This window comes from Canis lupus, chromosome 11, assembly GCF_048164855.1.
Source record: "Canis lupus baileyi chromosome 11, mCanLup2.hap1, whole genome shotgun sequence".
Lineage (NCBI taxonomy): Eukaryota > Metazoa > Chordata > Mammalia > Carnivora > Canidae > Canis > Canis lupus.
In genome coordinates this window covers 23,387,676-23,406,244 of record NC_132848.1, presented here as the reverse complement: position 1 = coordinate 23,406,244, position 18,569 = coordinate 23,387,676, and the positions used below count along the sequence as shown (strand labels likewise).

The 18,569-nt window shown below is 53.7% G+C and overlaps 1 pseudogene; it reads right to left on the bottom strand.

The window, feature by feature from the left end:
- Window positions 1-9,011: 9,011 nt before the first annotated feature.
- LOC140642186 (large ribosomal subunit protein eL31-like) lies at window positions 9,012-9,403 on the bottom strand (annotated as a pseudogene).
- Window positions 9,404-18,569: the final 9,166 nt, after the last annotated feature.

The window sequence follows — 18,569 nt, the reverse complement described above, 5'->3', positions numbered from 1 at the left end:
TATTTTATCTTATTTAACAAACGTGAATGCAGGACCTACACCTACCGTGGGCTGGGCACTGTTTTTTGATTTTGCAAACATGGAAGTTGAATTCTGTGCCTTGGGGACATCATTATTCCTTTTTTGCAGAGGAGCCAGCAGGAGACAGAGAGGTTGGGGGACCCATCCACAGTCGTCAAAGATTCAGGTAGCCGAGTAAATTCAAAAGCAAAACTCTAAAAATCCTTTCAGACTTTTGGGGGGGCGGGGGGGCATTTGATAAAGGCACATTCGTGTTTGAGATGATGTGGGCAGAACCTCCAACAGCGAGGGTGCCTTGGCCACCAAAGGCCTGAAGATGGCTCTGTCCTCTGAGGCCCAGTGTGAGGCCTGCACACAGAAGGTGATGCTCAGGGGCCTCTGGGGCTCCGTCGGTGAAGGGTCTGCCTTCGGCTCAGGCCCTGACCCCGGGGTCCTGGGATCAAGTCCTGCATCAGGCTCCCTGCTCAGGAGGGAGTCTGCTTCTCCCTCTCCCTCTACTCCTCCCTTTGCTCATGCTTTCTCTCTCTCTCTCTCTCTCTCTCTCTTTCTAGTAAATAAATTTTTTTTTTTTTTTTTCTAAAGGAAGGTGATGCTCAGTGGAAGAAAGAGCACTGGCCGCTCACTGTCCGCTGCGGGGTGGGGGGCGGTGGAGAACAGACTTGTAGACGCCCGGCACCGGGCGGAATTCATTGCATCCAGCTCGTCTTACCCACACATTAATGGGGGGCCTGTCCTGACAGCATCCCTGTTTTATAGGATAGTAAACTGAGGCTCGGAGACGCCAAGTGGCTTATTCACAGGGCCAGGGTGCGGCATGGCTGGGCTTTGAGCCCACGAGCGTGGAGAAGAATGCTGCGACTGTATCTGCGTATTTTGGTCTCGCTTCTGTCGTACGGATGTATTTATTGATACCTACCTAGAGGCCAGAAGTATGGAATCAAGGTGTTGGCAGGGCTGAGATCCCTCCAGAGGCTCTCGAGGGGGACCCTTCCTGCCTCTCCAACCCCCGTACCTCCTGGTGCTCTGTGGCTTGGGGCCACATCCCCGTCTCTGCTTCTGTCGTCACATGGCCTCTCTCCTCTCTGTCTCTGGGGCTCCCCCCCCACTGTCTCTTATGAGGACAGGTGACCGTGGACTCCATCCACCTTAAACCACAGGATGCTCTCATCTCAAGAGCCTTAACTTAATTACATCTGCAAAGATGTTTTCTAAATAAGGTCGCTCACCTTCACAGGTCCCAGGTAGACATATCTGGAGGGGGGTGGGGTGGGTCAGGGGGCAGTAGGGTCCGCTACCTTTGCAGGGGAAGCATGCACTCTATCTTCTGAATTTTTCCTCTGGGACCCCCCCGGCCCCCATTCCAGGGCACCTGCGGTGAGCACTTGAGCCAGTGCTGGCCCGTCAGAGCAAAGCCTCTCTACGGCACAGGGACGGGTCCAGCCGGGGCCATGTGGGACTCTGGTTGTCTTTGCGGCGGGACCGTTACAGGGACAGGTGCTGGTAGCCACCCCGACAGAAGGGGGTGGCTCTGCGGAGCCTGGAGACCACACGGGGGAGAGCGGGGCTGAGATTTGGAATGTGATGTCCAGGCTTTCAGGTACAGGGGCCAAATCACTGCCCTTCCCGCTCAAGCCAACTCAAAGGGGTTTTGTCCCTTGCTCATCTGCGGGCTGCGACCGAGACAGAAGCACACCCGGAGCGAGCCTTCACTTCACCAAGGGACGAATTTTGGTGGCACTCAGGACCCTCTTTGCCAGGGATGAAAATGAGGTGCCGGCCGTCAGCTGAGAGCAAGCAGGTGGTAGGGCCTGAGGAGGCTGCTCTTGCACAGAGGGAGGACCGAGGCCCAGAGACGTACTTCTGTGTCTCTCGTGAGTAAATAAATAAAATCTTTAAATAAATAAATAAAGAATTGTTGATACTCACCTTATTCTCTTCCTTTATCTTTTTTCCTGAGTATCTGGAAGTCAGTTTCAGATGTGATGAGTGTCCACTCCTAAATACTTCAATATGTGCATCAGATTTTTTTAAAAAGATGTATTTATTTAGGAGAGACACAGAGAGAAAGAGGCAGAGACCAGGCAGAGGGAGAAGCAGGCTCCATGTACGGAGCCCGATGCGGGACTCGATCCCAGGACTCCAGGATCACACCCTGGGCTGAAGGCAGGTGCCAAACCGCTGAGCCACCCGGGTGTCCTCTGTGCATCAAATTTTTTAAATGGATGTTTTTCTCCATCACCACAATATCCTCATCCCTGTCATAAAATTAAACCTTTCTTTGGGGCGCCTTGGAGGGCTCAATCAGTGAAGCGTCTGCCCTTCGGGTCAGGTCATGATCTCAGGGTCCTGGTATCGAGTTCCATGCGGGGCTCCTTGCTGAGCCAGGAGTCAGCTTCTCCCTCTCCCTCCCGCCCCCTGCTTGTCCTCTTCCTCTCTCGCTTGCTCTCTTGTTCTCAAATACATTTTTAAAAATCTTTTTTAAAAAAATTAAATTAACCCTTTCTAAACCCCAGTCGCACTCACATTTCTCTTCCTGTCCCCCAAACATCCTTCACCAGCTGCTCTGAGCCAGGATCACGGTGATCCTCCCAATATGCAGTCTGAAGGCGTCACTTCCCCACTTAGCACCCCCTGGTTTCCCTTGCTCAGCAGAAAGCTAGTGGCACCCCCCCCCCCCATGTCCCCTCCTGCCCCCTGCCTGCTGGTCTCCTTTCTGCTTCTCCCAGGACCATGTCCTCCCAGAGGCCGTACCTCCCTGTCCATGCTTCCTTCCACCTGGAACTTCCCCTATCCTTCTTGGTCAGCCCAGCTGTCCTTCCCTCCCACCCCCACACCACCCAGGGCCCAGGAATCCCTGAACGTGTTCAACTCCTATCTCCTCTGACCTCTGGGAACCCTGTTTCTGCCCTGAACCCACTCCTGTTGTTCAGAGCACCCACCTTGGTCCAGGGGAACCCACTCTGGGCACGATTCCTTCTACCCCAACCAGCCTGCGACCCCTGAGAGCAAACACATGTGTTTGCTCATCATTATACCCCCTCCACCTGATCCTCAGCCGGGTGCTCATAACACACACTGAGTCAGGGAATGAGTGAGCGAACCGGGGTGTGGGTGAGGTCTGCGCCGTCCTCGCAGGAGCCTGGGAGCCCCTGCTGGCCAGAGGGGAGGCAGTGACAGAGGGACATGGCCCCCCAAGGACAGGGCCAGCCGTGGAAATGCTGTTGCCCCAGGGTTCGTTACGAGGCACAGATTGCCCAGCGTGGCCACCGGGACACCTCACCTCCCTCACCCCTACCTTTCCTGACTCCTCCTGCCCGAGGCCCCGGAGAGAGGCCATCCGGACCTACTCCTCCTTCTCTCTGCTGCTGCCCTCGAAGGGAGGGTTGGCTTTGATGATGGGGTGCAGGCAGGGTGAGTGGCTGCCAGGGTCCCTGTGCTGACCCGGGGCCTCCCTGCTCTCCCCTTCAGCAGCCTGAGGGACACTCCAAACCCTGTCAGTCCTGCCCCCCCTTTCCATCTCCACGGAATGAAAGTCCAATTCCTCACCTACACCTGCCCGGCCCTGCGTGCAATCCAGTGCCTGCCTCCCTTACCCAGCTCTCTCAGAACCAAACGCCACGGAGAGCAGGGGCTGCCCTCCTGGAGGAGGAGGTGCTGACTGGAGGCCGTCTCGGGGCAGAGGGTTCGGGCCCAGCTTGGAGCTGGTGCTGAGGCCTGGAGGCAGGAGATCCCGGGGAGACAAAGTCAGGGACAGGCAGAACCCAGAACAGGTGGCTCAAAGATGGGTTTCTTTTTGGTCCGCACGGCACGTTAAAAATACTTGAGTTCATTGGAACAGAACTGACAGTCCAGAAATAGACCCACACATATATGGTTTAGTGGGGGAAAGAAAAGGCTTTTTCAGCAAACAATGTCCAGGTGCAAAAAAAAACAAAAACAAAAACCCAAAAATCAAATTTTCACTCTGACCTCCACTACATACCAAAAACAAATTTTTTGCATCTATGAAATGGATCATAGACCTAAATAGAATCATTAAAATGAGAAACAAGAACACATAAGGGGAAAAATCTTGGTGGCCCAGGAAGCTGTGCCCAGAAAGCACAGTCTATAAAAGGAATGATTGATACATTGGCCTTGGTCCAAATTTTACATTTTGCTCTTAGTGAAACGTATATCTAACAAAGGACCTACATCTGAAACCGTGTTTCCCAGCTTTTTTTCGTCCCCCGAGGAGCCCTGCTCAACATTTTTCTCCTAATTGCCCCCATGAATGTTTAATCCCACAGATGTCTGTTTCCATCCTGTATGTATGCCTGTGCCCTCCACATGAAAAGAGGATGCATTTTCCCCTCCTCCAGGAGCAATTTTCACCCCTGTGGGGGCACACATTGAAAATGTGTAATCGAGAACACAGAAAGAACTCTGACAAGGAAACAAAACATAGACAAAAACCCAACTTTTTTTTTTTTAAGATTTTTATTTTTAAGTAATCCCTACACCCAACACAGCTTGAACTCATAGCCCTGAGATCCAGAGTCCCATGCTCCACCAACTGAGTCAGCCAGGCATCCCCCCAACCCCACTTTCTTTTTTAAATAAATCTTTCACCAAAGAAGAGATTGGGATGACAGACAAGCCCATGAGAAGAAGTGTGATGTCATTCATCGTTAGGGAATCAGATAGGAGACATCACTACAGGCACATCAGAATGGTCCAAATTGAAAAGATGGACTATTCCAAGCGTCAGCGGGGATAGGGCAAAACCGGGACTCTCATACTCTGCTGCTAGGAGTAAATGTGCATCCACATTTGGCAGTTTCTTTCTTTATTTTTTAATATTTTTTTAAAGATTTTATTTTTTATCTACTTATTCATGAGAGACACAGAGAGAGGGAGAGAGAGATACAGGCAGAGGGAGAAGCAGGCTCCATGCAGGGAGCCCGATGCGGGACTCGATCCCGGGACTCCAGGATCAGGCCCTAGGCTGAAGGCGGTGCTAAACCACTAGAGCCACCCGGGCTGCCCTCTTTTTTTTTTTTTTTTAAGATTTTATCCATTTGTTCACAAGAGAATGAGAGACACGGAAAGGGAGGCAGAGACATAGGCAGAGGGAGAAGCAGGCTCCCTGCGAGGAGCCTGATGTGGGACTCGATCCTGGGACCCTGGGATCATGCCCTGAGCCGAAGGCAGATGCTCAACCACTGAGCCACGTAGGGGTCCCACATCAGCAGTTTCTTAAAAGTTAAGCATTTGCCATCCACATGACCCAGCTGTTTCCCTCCTAGGATTTCCCCCAAGAGAAACAACAGTTCACAGTCATATAGAAACTTGTACTGGGAAATTTGCAGTAGCTGCATTGGGAATAGCTAAAAGAGAAAAAGTGGAAACAGCTCAGTGTCCCCCACCAGTGAACCGATCAACAAGTTGTACATCCTTACAATGGACTACCACTCAGCAATAAAAAGGGATGAACTATTAATACTGGCAACCACTTGGATGAAGTCATTATACTTATAATTACATATATATATGTATATATATATTACATGTATATATATATTACATACCCAAAATAATTATACTGAGTGAAAATAGTCAGAACATATTACATAGTTCCATTTATAAGAAATTCTAAAAAATGTAGGGATGCCTGGGTGGCTCAGGGGTTGAGCATCTGCCTTTGGCTCAGGGCGTGATCCCAGAGTCGTGGGATTGAGTCCTGTACCGGGCTCCCTGCATGGAGCCTGCTTCTCCCTCTGCCTGTGTCTCTGCCTCTCTCTTTGTGTCTCTCATGAATAAATAAATAATATTTTTTTTAAAAGAAATTCTAAAAAACTCAAGCAAATCTTATAGAAGAAGCACCAGGAAATCTTGGGGGGATGATGGAAATCACTATCCTGATTACAGTGATGGGTTTAAGGATCTATAAACATACATGTCAAACTCCATATATATGTCAAAACTCATCAAATCATACATTTTAAACAAATATGGTTCATTCTATGTTAATTATTTCTCAAAACTCTGTAAATTAGCTGCCAATCCTAAAAATGGGGTGATTTCAGTTTTTAAAAAAATCTATATTGCTGATTGTTCTTGAAAACTGTGACCAACTGGGGTGCCTGGCGGCTCAGTCGGTTGAGCATCCAATCTGGCTTCTCCTCAGGTCACGATCGCAGGGTCATGGGATCCAGCCCATGTCGGGCTCCATGTGCAGTGTGGACTCTGCTTGAGAGTCTCCCTCTCCCTCTGCTCCTCTTGCTCACTCACACGTACATGCACGCTCAAGAAAGAAAGAAAGAAAGAAAGAAAGAAAGAAAGAAAGAAAGAAAGAAAGAAAGAAAGAAAGAAAGAAAGAAAAAAATTTAAAAATCCGTTTTTAAATTTAAAAAAGAAAGAAAGAAAAGCGTGACTGGCTGCATGCCACTTTCTGCGTGGGCAAGAGGCAGGTGGTGGGAGTGAGGGCCCCAGGTCCCTCTGGCCCCAGCACGGGCTCCCCGGCTTGCCTGGGCCCAACTGTCCTGGATTCTCTGCACTCAGGCATCAGCCTCTTGGCTCCTCAGGTGGCTGAGTTTGTGGCCAGGGGGGCAAGGGAGAGGGGGGTGGGTTTTGAGCAGGTGTGACAGGTGCAGATGGGACCTGCAGACCCTTGTCAGGGGACCCAACAAAGCCCCTCTCCGTTTGGTTTCACCAGAGTTGCCAGGGGTGGGTAAGAAGAACTTTAAACACCAGGCTTTGGGCTTAATCTGAGAAGAGGGACAGCTGGGTCAATTCACGACAGAGACCGCAGAGACCGTGGGATGTAGGGCCACTGTCCTGTTCTACAGAGGAGCCCAGGGGACCACCTGGCCGGGGAGGGGTGAGGAGGGCCGCAGAAATTGGGCCAGGACTCCTTTGTACACTCTTCCTGCGCTGGGTGGTTGAGTCTGGCTGGCCTGGAGCTCTCTGCCCTCAGGCCCCACCCCCACCCCGTCTCCCCCCAGGAGCGGCTTCAGGAGGTCTGCAGCCCCTGTCAGCCCAGCCCATTGCAAATATCCACAGCCTGACCCCGGGACATTAGCACCTCCCTGCCTCTCTCCCCTCCCCGCCCTGCCTCCCCCCTCCCCCCTGCCCTGCCTCTCTCCCCTCCCCCTCCCCTACCCCCATGCCCCTGCCTCTCTTCCCTCCCTCCCCGTGCCCCTACCTCCCCCCTCCCGTGCTCCCGCCTCTCCCCCTTCCCCCTCCCCCCATGTCCCCGCCCCCCCCCGTGCCCCTGCCTCTCCCCTCTTGTCTCTTCCCTCCTGCCCCCCCCTCCCCGTGCCCCACCTCTAGCGGGGAGGCGGGCGTGCTTCCCTGCGGATACTCCCTCGCCCCTCAGCCTGACCCTCCTCCGAGCTGCTAATTACCAAGATCGCTTAGCTCTGGAGGCTCTAGAAGCCGGTTCCATCCTGCACCCGGGATCTGCCCAGAGTGCCGAGCCCTTGAGGCTCCCCCGAGTCTGCGGGAGCTGCCCAAACCCCGGGGGGCGGACGAACCCTTCAAGCCCGACGCCTCTCCCTTCTCGGGCACCCAACGGGCAAGAGCAGCAGACGGAGCTCGCAGGCCCCGCGCCCTCAGCAGTGGTGGCGCCCGCAGCCCTTCCCCCAGGCAGGGCCCGAGGCAGGGGGACTGTGGGCGTTGATGGGACAGCCCAGGAGAGAGCAGCAGAAGGGGGGCGGCACATGCCGGGTGGGGGCCGCAGGGCCTGCTGGCTGGGCTCGCTGTTTCCACTGTGAGGCCAGCCTGCCCCCCGCCCCGCAGCCAGACACGGTCTTCCACCCGCCAGGCTACCCCCCGCCCTCGGGGCCCCTTCCTGGAAGCGGAGGACGAGCCCAAGTCTCGCTCGCCCCGCCCCCCTGCAAGCACCTGCGAGCCTCGGGTCCGACCTGCCAGCCGGGCCGCCGCCAGGGGGCGCCCGCCACCAGAGGAGGAGGAGGCCGACCTTCCCCAGGCTAAGTCCTGCTCTGGGGGGCGGCGGGGGGCTCCGGGGGGCTCCGGCCTCGGCCTGCCGTCCCTGCCGCACCACAAGCACACTGTGCACCTCGTCACCTCTCTTCCCCCTTAAAGACTCGGTTGAGGTACCACTGCCTCCAGGAAGCCCTCCTGGCCAGGCTGCTCCCCCAGGCTGCCCCACCCCAGCTCCCGGGGCCCTGTCCACACTGTCAATCACTGCTCCAGGCTCCCAGGGGAGTGGACAGTGAGCCTCCGGGGGCAGGGATGGACCTGGGTCACCCAGGAACCCAGGATGGCCACTCTGGCAATATTCAGGAGAATAAATCTGGGAGCTGGGAGCCCTGCACAGCCTTCCTGGGTGCTCAGTGCTGGAAGTCCTGCCCTCCCCACCCCCACCCCCACCCCTCTGTTGCTTAGGGGCTGAGTGGCTACGATGCTCCCTAATGGGCTCCCTGGCTCCCATCCCGTCCCAGCTTCTGTCTGTAGTCCCTGACCACGTGTGCTCCTCACCTACAGGCTGATCCCTGCCTCAGTTTCCCTACCTCTACAGGGCATTCCAGCTCCCAACCCCTGGCCTTTGCATTAGCTCCAGGCCACCCTCCCCGCCACCATGCGTCTCTGCCTGCTGTCTCCTACTTGAGAGGAGGGTCCAGCTGGGGTGGGGGATTGTTTGTGAGACTCACCTCCAATTCGTGAGTGATAATAAAGGACTCACAGATGTTTGGAAATTATTTTCTCACCACGTATAAGTTAGGGAGGCTTCCCGTTGTCTCTGTAATGATCTGTTGTTTCACTGTGTGATTTGACCCTACAGGGCTGGCCGGCCTGGCAGGCAACACGGCTCTAGCAAGGCTGGGGTGGAACGCTCTAGAACACTCAGAGCCCCACTGCCCAGGATCCCTGCTAGCCTCTGGCTCACACACACCGTGTAGGTGACGCATGACACAAACTGAAGGGCTGTGGCCTGGGCTCAAGCCCCAGCTCCAACTCTGGCTAGCTGTGTGACCTCAGGGGAGCTACTGAACTGCTCTGTGCTTGAATTTATTTTTGAAAGTGGTGACAGGTACGAAGGCAACCAGCGTGTAGAGCTTGTTTGGTGAATCTTCATCCTCGTTACGTTTTCTGGACAACCGCACATGGATACAGTATGGAACATTCCTTATTTCTTTGGCCCAGACAGCTTGTTGAACCCGGTGTCAATGCGCACATCTGGAGTTCCCATCTCCTTCATGGCAAATTTCCGGATCTCTTTGAGTATCCGAGGGGCACGCTTCTTGAAACCCACTCCATGCATACGTTTGTGAATGTTGATGGTGTATTCTCTGGTCACTACCTCGTTGATGGCAGAACGGCCCTTCTTCTTCTCGCCACCCTTCTTTGCGGGAGCCATTCTGCCGGGCCCTAGTTAGAAAGCTGTGCTTGAATTTCTTCATTTGTCAGATGGGTTGGTGGTATCAGAGCTAGCCCCCGCCCCGACCTCGGGAACAGTAATGAGACAAAGCCTGCAGAGCCCACGGGAAAGCCCAGCACAGAGGAGACCCTAGGGCCCTGCTGTTTTTGTTTTTTAAGATTTCTTATTTATTTATTCATGAGAGAAACACACAGAGAGAGAGGCAGAGACACAGGCAGAGGGAGAAGAAGCAGGCTCCGTGCAGGGAGCCCGATGTGGGACTCGATCCTGGGACTCCAGGATCATGCCCCGGGCTGAAGGCGGCGCTAAACCGCTGGGCCACCGGGGCTGCCCATAAGCCCTGCTGTTAATAAGCTCAGGGTCTATAAAAAATAGTGAAAGGGAATAAAGGGGAAAGGAGAGAAAATGAGTGAGAATACCAGTGAGAGTGACAAAACATGAGACACACCTAACTCTGGGAAACAAACAAGGGGTAGTGGAAGGGGAGTTGGGCAGGGGGATGCGGTGACTGGGTGACAGGTACTGAGGGGGGCACTTGGCGGGATGAGCACTGGGTGTTATGCTATATGTTGGCAAATTGAACTCCAATAATTAATAAATAAATAAATAAATAAGCAAGCAAGCTCAGGGTCTGTGATTTACCTGCTCGGGCCTTGTCAGAGGAAGGCGGAGGCTGGCCTTGCCCAAGAGCCTCTCTCCTCCCGCACCCCCTCTACCCCAACCACACACGGGAACACGCCCGTGCCCTTAGCTGGCAGCTCCTGGAGAAGGGGGGGGTTGGCAGAGTAATGATCCCTGGGGGGGGGGCAGGGAGCATTACTGTCTTTTCCTGGGCGAGGACTCTGCACCCTGTGGCCCTGATTTAAGGAAGCAGGAGTTCCGTGTGTGGGCTTAGTGAGGAAGGAGGGAAGGAAGGAAGGGATGAATGAGTGAGTGAGTGAGTCTGGGCAGTGCCAGCAGCTGCTGCCCACGTGGAGGCGTTGGCTTCCAGCAGCCTCGGATTCAAATTCCAGCTCGCCGGCCCCCCAGCCGCGTGGCCCTGGGCTCTGAGCTGCAGCCCTGAGCTGCCCAGCCCTGGCCCAGCCTCTTGGAGGGACGGAGTGCTTCTCTGCTAAACAACTGTGCCCCTAAGTCCTAAATCCTAAATCCCTAGGCCTCTAGTGTGGCCGTATTTGGGGAGGGGGCCTCTGAGGAGATAATCTGTCAGAGTGGGGCATAAGGGTGGGCCAAGACCCCTGAGGATTTGGGTCCTGGTAAGAAGAGACACCAGAGAGCTTCTGTCCTTCTGATGCCCAAGAAGGAAAGGATGTTCAAGAACACAGAGAGAAGACCACCATCGGCAGGCCAGGAAGAGAGCTCTCCCTGGGGGCGGAACCAGCTGGGTCCTCCACGGTGGACAGGCCGTCTGGCCTCCAGGCCTGTGAGACGACGACAACGAATGTCTGTTGTTTCAGCGTCAGTGGTACTTTTTTGCGGCAGCCGGAGCTGGGTGGGGCGTCCCGGCTCCATGATCTCTGCTGGGGAGAGCACCAGCCTTCTCCCCGTCGCCTTCCCCGCCCCCCCCCCCCCCCCCCCCCCCCCCCCCCCCCCCCCCCGGCTTGCCTGGGCCCTGCAGAGGGAGCCCGCTCCTGGCCTGTCAGGGTTCCCAAGGGAAGAGTCCCCACCTAGGAAGGGCGGATGGTGGGACCCACTGCCCCAGATGGCCTGAGGGTCAGCCACTTGCACCAGGGCTCTCCAAGCACCTGTGGGCCAGGCACCACTCAGGGACGCCAAGACTGCCCTTGGGGAGGTTACGTTTGAGACAAGGACTCAGGCAACAAACAGAGACGCCTCGAATAACCCGCAATGGGTCAGTCCTGGAAAGCTCTAGCAGGGCACTGCATACGGCGGGGGTGAGAGGGGCGTGTAGTGATGCTCTCTGGGGTCATTCATCCATCTGGGTGCCTAGCTCCGAGATGTGGGGTTCCTAGGCCTGAGCGAGGCAGGTGCTCTGAGCTCAGACACACTTTCCCCCAGGCCAGAGTAGCCATAGGCCCTTTCCCTTGGGTGAGGTTGGTCCCTTGCCTCCTGGGAGGCAAGCGGGCCCCGGGGAGACATGAGCTTAGGAGCCACACTGCAGAACTCCTGGCCCTACTCAGCCACCCAGCACCGTGGCCCATGGCGGGCTGAAGGATGGGTGGCCTCCCAAAAGAGATGTCCACGTCCTGATTCCAGAAGCTGGGAACAGTACCTCAGTGGACAAAGAGGATTAATGAGAAGGAGTTTATACGGGGTGATCTGAGTGAGCCCTAAATGCAACCACGTGTCTCCTTGTAAGAGAGAAGAAGATGGATTTCAGAGGCCAGGAAGGAGGCCACGCGGCCCACCACGGAGCAGAGGTTGGAGGCCTGGGGCCGCCAGCCAAGCAACCACCAGAACCTGGAAGTGGTGAGGAACAGACTCTCACTAGGGCATAAGGGCAGGCCAAGATCCCTTAGGATTTGGGTCCTCGTAAAAGGAGACACCAGAGAGCTGGCGTCCCTCTGATGCACATGAAGGAAAGGATGTTTGAGAACACAGAGAGAAGACCACCGTCAGACTCTTACTGGAGCCTCCAGAGGGAGCACGGCCCTGCCCACACCTGGATTTCAGATATTGGCCCCAGAACCACAAGAGAATAAATTTCTGTTGTTTGAAGCCACCCATTTGAGGTGATTTTTTTTTTTTTAACAGCAGCCCCAGGACCACTAACACTAGCACCTTTAAAACGGGCATCATAAGAACTCCTACCACAGGACACGGTCAGGACCGGATAGGAGGTATAACATTCTTTGAACAGCACCTGGGGTTAGCGAGGCCAGAGGCTGAGGGAGGCCTGGCTGCAGGGCCGGAGCAGGTGAGAGGCGGGGAGGATTTTCCCCTAGGAGGCACCTCCGCTCCTGGTGACATCATCCTGCACTAGCAGCTCTCTGTACTCTGTACTTTCTTCGTTTAAGGCCCCATCCCGGGCTCTGGGGACATGGGGAGCCCAATAAAAATGGTTTCAGCTGCAGGCAGGGGTGGGGTGGGGGGAGCAGAGATATGAACAAGTGATGATTCCAATGCAGCCTTCTGAAGGCAGCAGAACAGCAGCCTGGGATGCTGGGAGCCTGTGGATGGGGGTTGGGAACCTGTCCCCTGTGCCAGGAAGGACATGTCAACTCGGGTTGTCAAAGGAGAAGATGAGTCGGCCAGGGAAACGGGGAAGGGCCAGGCGGGAGCCCGTGAGCTGTCACAGGCAGAGGACAGCAGGCCCGAGGAGGAGGAGGGCCGGGACTCAGCAGCGAGGCCAGGGTGGTGCAGGAGGGGCTCCCAGGAGCCGTGTCCTGGGCCGCAGGGCCTGTGCGCGCTGGGCTTGGAGAGTCAGGGGAGGATTCTGGACTTTTTCCTGAGATTAACAGGAAGCCACTGAAATATTCCAAAGCAAACAATGCAATCACCAGAGTTTTTATTTTTGAAAACCTCTCTGTGTAATGAGATACTGTTTCATGTCTACTAGGGTGTCGGGAATAGGAAAGACAGACACGGGACAAGTGTCAGTGACACGTGGGGAGAGCGGAGCCCTCGTACCCTGCTGCGGGGAACGGAGAATGGTGCAGCTGCCGTGGAAAACAGTCCGCAGCTCCTCGAAGGGTCGAATAGAGGGTTACCCCACGTCCCAGCAGTTCTACCCCAGGGGTCTACCCCGGAGAGACGCACACCTGTCCACGCAAAAATGTATGCATGGAAGGTCACAGCAGCGTGATCTGTAATGGTCCCAAAGTGAGAACAGCCCAAGTGTCCATCAATGGATGGATGGATGGATGGATGGATGGATGGATGGGGCGCCTGGGGGACTCAGCGGGTGAGCATCTGCTTTCAGCTCAGGGTGTGATCCCAGGGTCCTGGGATGGAGTCCCGCATCGGGCTCCGTGCATGGAGCCTGCTTTTCCCTCTGCCTGTGTCTCTGCCTCTCTCTCTGTGCGTCTCATGAATAAATAAATAAAATCTTTTTAAAAAATGGATGAATGGATAAGGACAATGTGGGCTGTCCACACACTGGAATAAGATAAAAGGACAGAGTCCTGATACACGCTATGACATTGATGGATCCTGGGGCACCCGGGTGGCTCAGTCGGTTGAGTGTCCGACTCTTGATTGCAGCTCAGGTCGTGATCTCAGGGTCGTGAGATTGAGCCCTGTGTCGGCCCCTGTGCTCAGAGTCTGCTTGAGATTCTCTCTCCCCCCTCCTCACCCCACTCGTTTGCTCTCTCTCTTTCTCTCTCTGTCTCAAATAAATAAATATAAAAGGAAAGGGACATGGATAAATCTTGAAAACATCGTGCTCAGTGAGAGAGGACAGCCACAAAAAGCCTCATATTATGTGATGCCGATGATATGAAACTCCCAGAATAGGCCAATCCCTAGAAACGGGAGCGAGACTAGTGGTTGCCAGGGAGAGCAGGAGCAGAGAGTGCCTGCTAGTGGGTATGGGACTCCTTTCTGGCGTGAGGAAGACATCTGGCTGTGCTGAGGATTGTACACCCTGCAAAGGAAGGCCACGAATTGTGCACTTTATTTCTCACTTATTTTTTTTTAAGATTTTATTTTTTGGGACGCTTGGGTGGCTCAGGGGTTGAGTGTCTGCCTTCGGCTCAGGGTATGACCCTGGGGTCCTGGGATCGAGTCCTGCATCAGACTCCCCACAGGGAGCCTGCTTCTCCCTTTGCCTGTGTCTCTGTGTCTCTCATGAATAAATAAACAAAATCTTTTATTTTTAAAATATTTATTTTATTTTATTTTTTAGAAACGTCTACACTCCACATGGGGCTTGAACTCATGACCCTGAGATCAAGAGTCACGTGCTCCACTGACTGAGCCAGCCGGGCACCCCGAATTGTGACCTTTAGATGAGTGAGTTCTGTGGATTAGGACAAAGAGAGACCTTTGGGACACTGCTATCTAGCCCACCTGCTTTATCTTTTCTCAGGCGGTGCGTGGCTGTGGCTTGTTTTTCCTGGAGTTGGGATCACGGTTCTACTCCGTTTCCATGGTGGTTAGCAGCTGAGGTTGCCTTGCCATTCCGAGCTCGGACCTTGAACCCGCAAGCTGGAAGACACGGGTGACCCCTCGCGTGGGGGCCTCCGCACGCTTAGACCTTCCCTCGCCCCCCGATTCCAGCCCGTCCCACACGGTTCCTGCATCCCTCACTCACCGCCTGCCCTTCTGCCGTCGCCCCAGCACAGACCCCATGACCTGGTCTCCCTTGGGTGCCAGCACTGTTGGCTCCTCACGCCCTCCAGCACCCTCACTCCCACTTTCTCACTCCTTCCACGGCCATCCTTTGTGAAAGCTCTCCTTCATTTCTTGTCTTTCCACCATCTCCTCTCGTGCTGGCATAAGCCCCCCAGTCCCGGAGCCCCCGGGCCCCTGGGTCACTGACTCCAGTAGACACTGCTCAGCCTGAGCCATGTGGCCTCTGGCAGCACCGGACACTGTGTCCATAGGACGCTGCCCACTCCTGACTCTGCGTCCTCCCCACGTGGACCCCTAGAGCAGACCCCCCCCAACACCTGCTGTATTTCGCCCCCAGGAAAAGGCTCAATGCTGAAGCCACCTGGAATTGAGCCATTAGATGATTCACTCAAACCAAAACCAGAGGGAACAAATTCACTCTTCACTATGGGACTACAAGCCACACGGAGCCAGAGGATGACAGGTACCTGCAAGGCGGAGTTGAGCAGAGTTTCTCAACTTCAGCGCTGTGGGCACTCGGGGTGAAGTGCCCTTCGCTGTGTGCAGTTGTCCTGTGACTTGTAGGACATTTAGAAACATTTCTGAGCTCCACCCACCAGATGCCAGCAGCATCCCCTCCTCGTCACCCCTGCTGTGACAACCAAGCCAGTGTCCAGACAGTGCCACGTGTCTTCTGGGGACAAAATTGAGCCCTGTTGAAAACCTCTGCTTTGAAAAAAAAAAAAAAAAGAAAAAAAAGAAAAAGAAGGGATAGCCCGGGTGGCTCAGCAGTTTAGCACCGCCTTCAACCCAGGGTGTGATCCTGGAGACCCGGGATCGAGTCCCACATCGGGCTCCCTGCATGGAGCCTGCTTCTCCTTCTGCCTGTGTCTCTGCCTCTCTCTCTCTGTGTCTCTCATAAATAAATAAAATCTTTTAAAAAAGAAAAGTATGGAGGAAATCTTGAAACAAAAAGGAAAAAACTGAGAGGATAAAAAAAAAAAAAGAAAAAAACCTCTGCTCTGGAGCAAAGGCCTCAGATAGAGCATCCTTAGGAGGTGTATCAGGGTCCTTCCAGATGAACCTGGCCACAGCGGGGTGTGTGTGGGCCGGGGATGGGGGTGGGGGGGAGCGGGACTAGATTTGAATAAATTGGCTCCTGTGATTGTGAAGACTTGGTAAGTTCCCAAATTTGCAGGGGAGCCATCAGGCTGGAGGCCTGGAGAGGCTGCCGTTCAAGTGCAAGAGCCTTCTGGAGACGGAACTCCCTCTTGCTCAGGGCAGGTCAGCCTTTGGTTCTATTTAAGCCTTCAGCTGATCGGCTGATTCCCGCCCACATCAGGGAGTGTAATCTGCTTTATTCAGACTCTACCAATTTAAATGATAATCTCGTCCAAAAAAACCAAAAAAAACCATTTTCACAGAAACATCTAGAATAAAATTTGACCAAGGATCTGGCTGCGGTGGCCCAGCCGATTTGATGCACAAAATGCGCCATTACAAAAGGATGCAGACTGGGACACCTGGGTGGCTCCATCTGTTGAGCGTCCGACTCTTGGTTTCAGCTCAAGCCGTGATCTCAGGATCGTGGGATCCGGTCCCTCATGGAGTTCCACACAGACTGTGGGATCTGCTTGTCCCTCTCCCTCCCATTCTGTTCCTCCCCTGCTTGCACTGGCTCTGGCTCTCTCTATTAAAAAAACAAATAATTTTTTAAAAAAACAAAGGGATGCAGGCTACCTTTATTCCCACAAAAGGAATTGCTTAGAAAATCTTGAACTTGGGGATCCCTGGGTGGCTCAGCGGTTTGGCGCCTGTCTTCGGCCCAGGGCGCGATCCTGGAGTCCCGGCATCCAGTCCCGCGTCAGGCTCCCTGCATGGAGCCTGCTTCTCCCTCTGCCTGCGTCTCTGCCTCTCTCTCTCTTTCTCTATCATAAATAAATAAACAAAATCTTAAAAAAAAATCTTGAACTTGATTCAGCACTTTTCCTTCTTTCCTTCCTTTCGTTTTTTACACTGTCAGAGTTATTTTGGAACATTTTTATCATATCGTAAACAAGGAACAACTAAATGTATATATATATATATGGTCCCGGGTTAGGTAGGCATCCAGGTTTGCAGGTAAGAACAAAAGTAACAATTACAGAATTGAATCACGTAAGTAAGAATGTTAAACTACATTAGAAATATTAACATAAACTCATGATTTCAAATAACTACACTAGCAACCATTAAAGATGATTCTCTCTATATAGATGAACCCATTTCCCCATGTGGGGGGCGGGAGCCACCTGCTGGGCCCGGAGCAGTGTGGTGAGCACGGGGCAAGGAAGCTGTTAAGGATTATTGGGGTCATGTCAAGGGGACGCAAGAGCTTACTTAAGGGACTCCCATTGGCCAAAGTTTCTACCAATTTGAAGATCAAAAGGAGATCGACTGTAATTGATTAAGGCAGACTGATTTTATGAAAAAGCACGCCGACAGTGACATATAAGTTACCGTCACGTCCTACCGAAGGCGACCGTCATAGAATGTGCTCACGTCTTATCATTCATTCGATTACCATATCACTAAAGAATACATTTGTCTGAAGACATTTGCCTACTCAGGCGAGGACTCCTAGAATAATCCAGTATTCGGTAACTTCAATAGTTGTAAATTAGGGTTTGATTTATAATAATGTCAGGGGAGGGGCCAAGGGGTGTCAGCACAGACAAAAGAAGATTGATGCAAGAGCCCAAAATTGTCAACGTTGGGGCATCGGGACTAGAGAGTCATTCTCTACTCTTGTATGTATTTATGATTTTCCGTGATAAAAAAAAAAAAAAAAACTTTAAGTCAGGAGGATGGGTGAAACAAAATTGGCAAAGCTCATTGGTGAGGCTGAGCACTAGGCACTTACTCTATTCCTTCTACTTCTGCATGTGTTTTAGATTTTCCATAACAAAAATCACTTTTTCTAAGTGTTCACATCTGCTAGAGTCATTCGTTAGAATCCAAGGTTCGCAGGCTGAGCTCAAAGGCGAAGGAGGACCCCTTGAGGCTGTCACTGCCCGCAGTGCCTCCAGCCACCCGACCTGGAAGGGGCAGGGACCAGACCAACTCCACATGCCCCTTCTGATCCCTTTTCATCTTTCCACCCTCCTCTGGGCCTCCCGACCCCCAAGGGCTGCCTGCAAGCTCCCTGCCACCCGGGGTTTCCCATGTGTTTGGCTCTTCTGGAGGCCATGGACAGGAGCTGGGTCTCCTGCCTTCTAGCAGATTCTTTTCTTGCCCCCCGCGGCCTGGGGGGCCAGGGTGGCAGGAGGGGCCGCAGCACCCCTAGCTGGTGTGCAGTCCTGAGTTTCCTGTTCTGATGTGCAACGCTGTCTCGCGCTGGCTCGGGAGCCCCCCGCCGGCCAAACCTCATCCCCCAGAGCCTGGCCGGGGTGCCACTACCTCGGGGCACCTCTCCCATCAGCCTGGAAGGAGTCCAAGCCCCGATTCTAGCCTCACCCTAGCCTGTTATGGGGTTTCTTTGTTTGTATGTTTGTTTGATGTGTTTTGTGTGATTATTTGACAAATGTCTCCTTTTCCTAATAGAAAGCATCCTGAGCGCGGGGCCTGTTTCCTCCCACAATTGTCGGATGCTGTGCTCCCAGCACATGGTTATAGGCCCTTAGTAAGCGCTTGCTGAATGCATATTCATTCGAAGGAAGGAATCGTGAGGCACCTTGTCCTACAAGCAGCCACTGTCACAGGTGTCCTCAGGTGTCTCGCCTCTTATGCCGGCCCCCGTCCTGACCAATAAATGGAATCCCAGAGTGATGCCCCATGGACAGCCAACCTGGCCTCCAGAATAGCACCAACAGAACCTTCTGCAGTGGGCACCTGGATGGCTCAGTGGTGGACCATCTGCCTTCGGCTCAGGGATCGAGTCCGCATGGGGCTC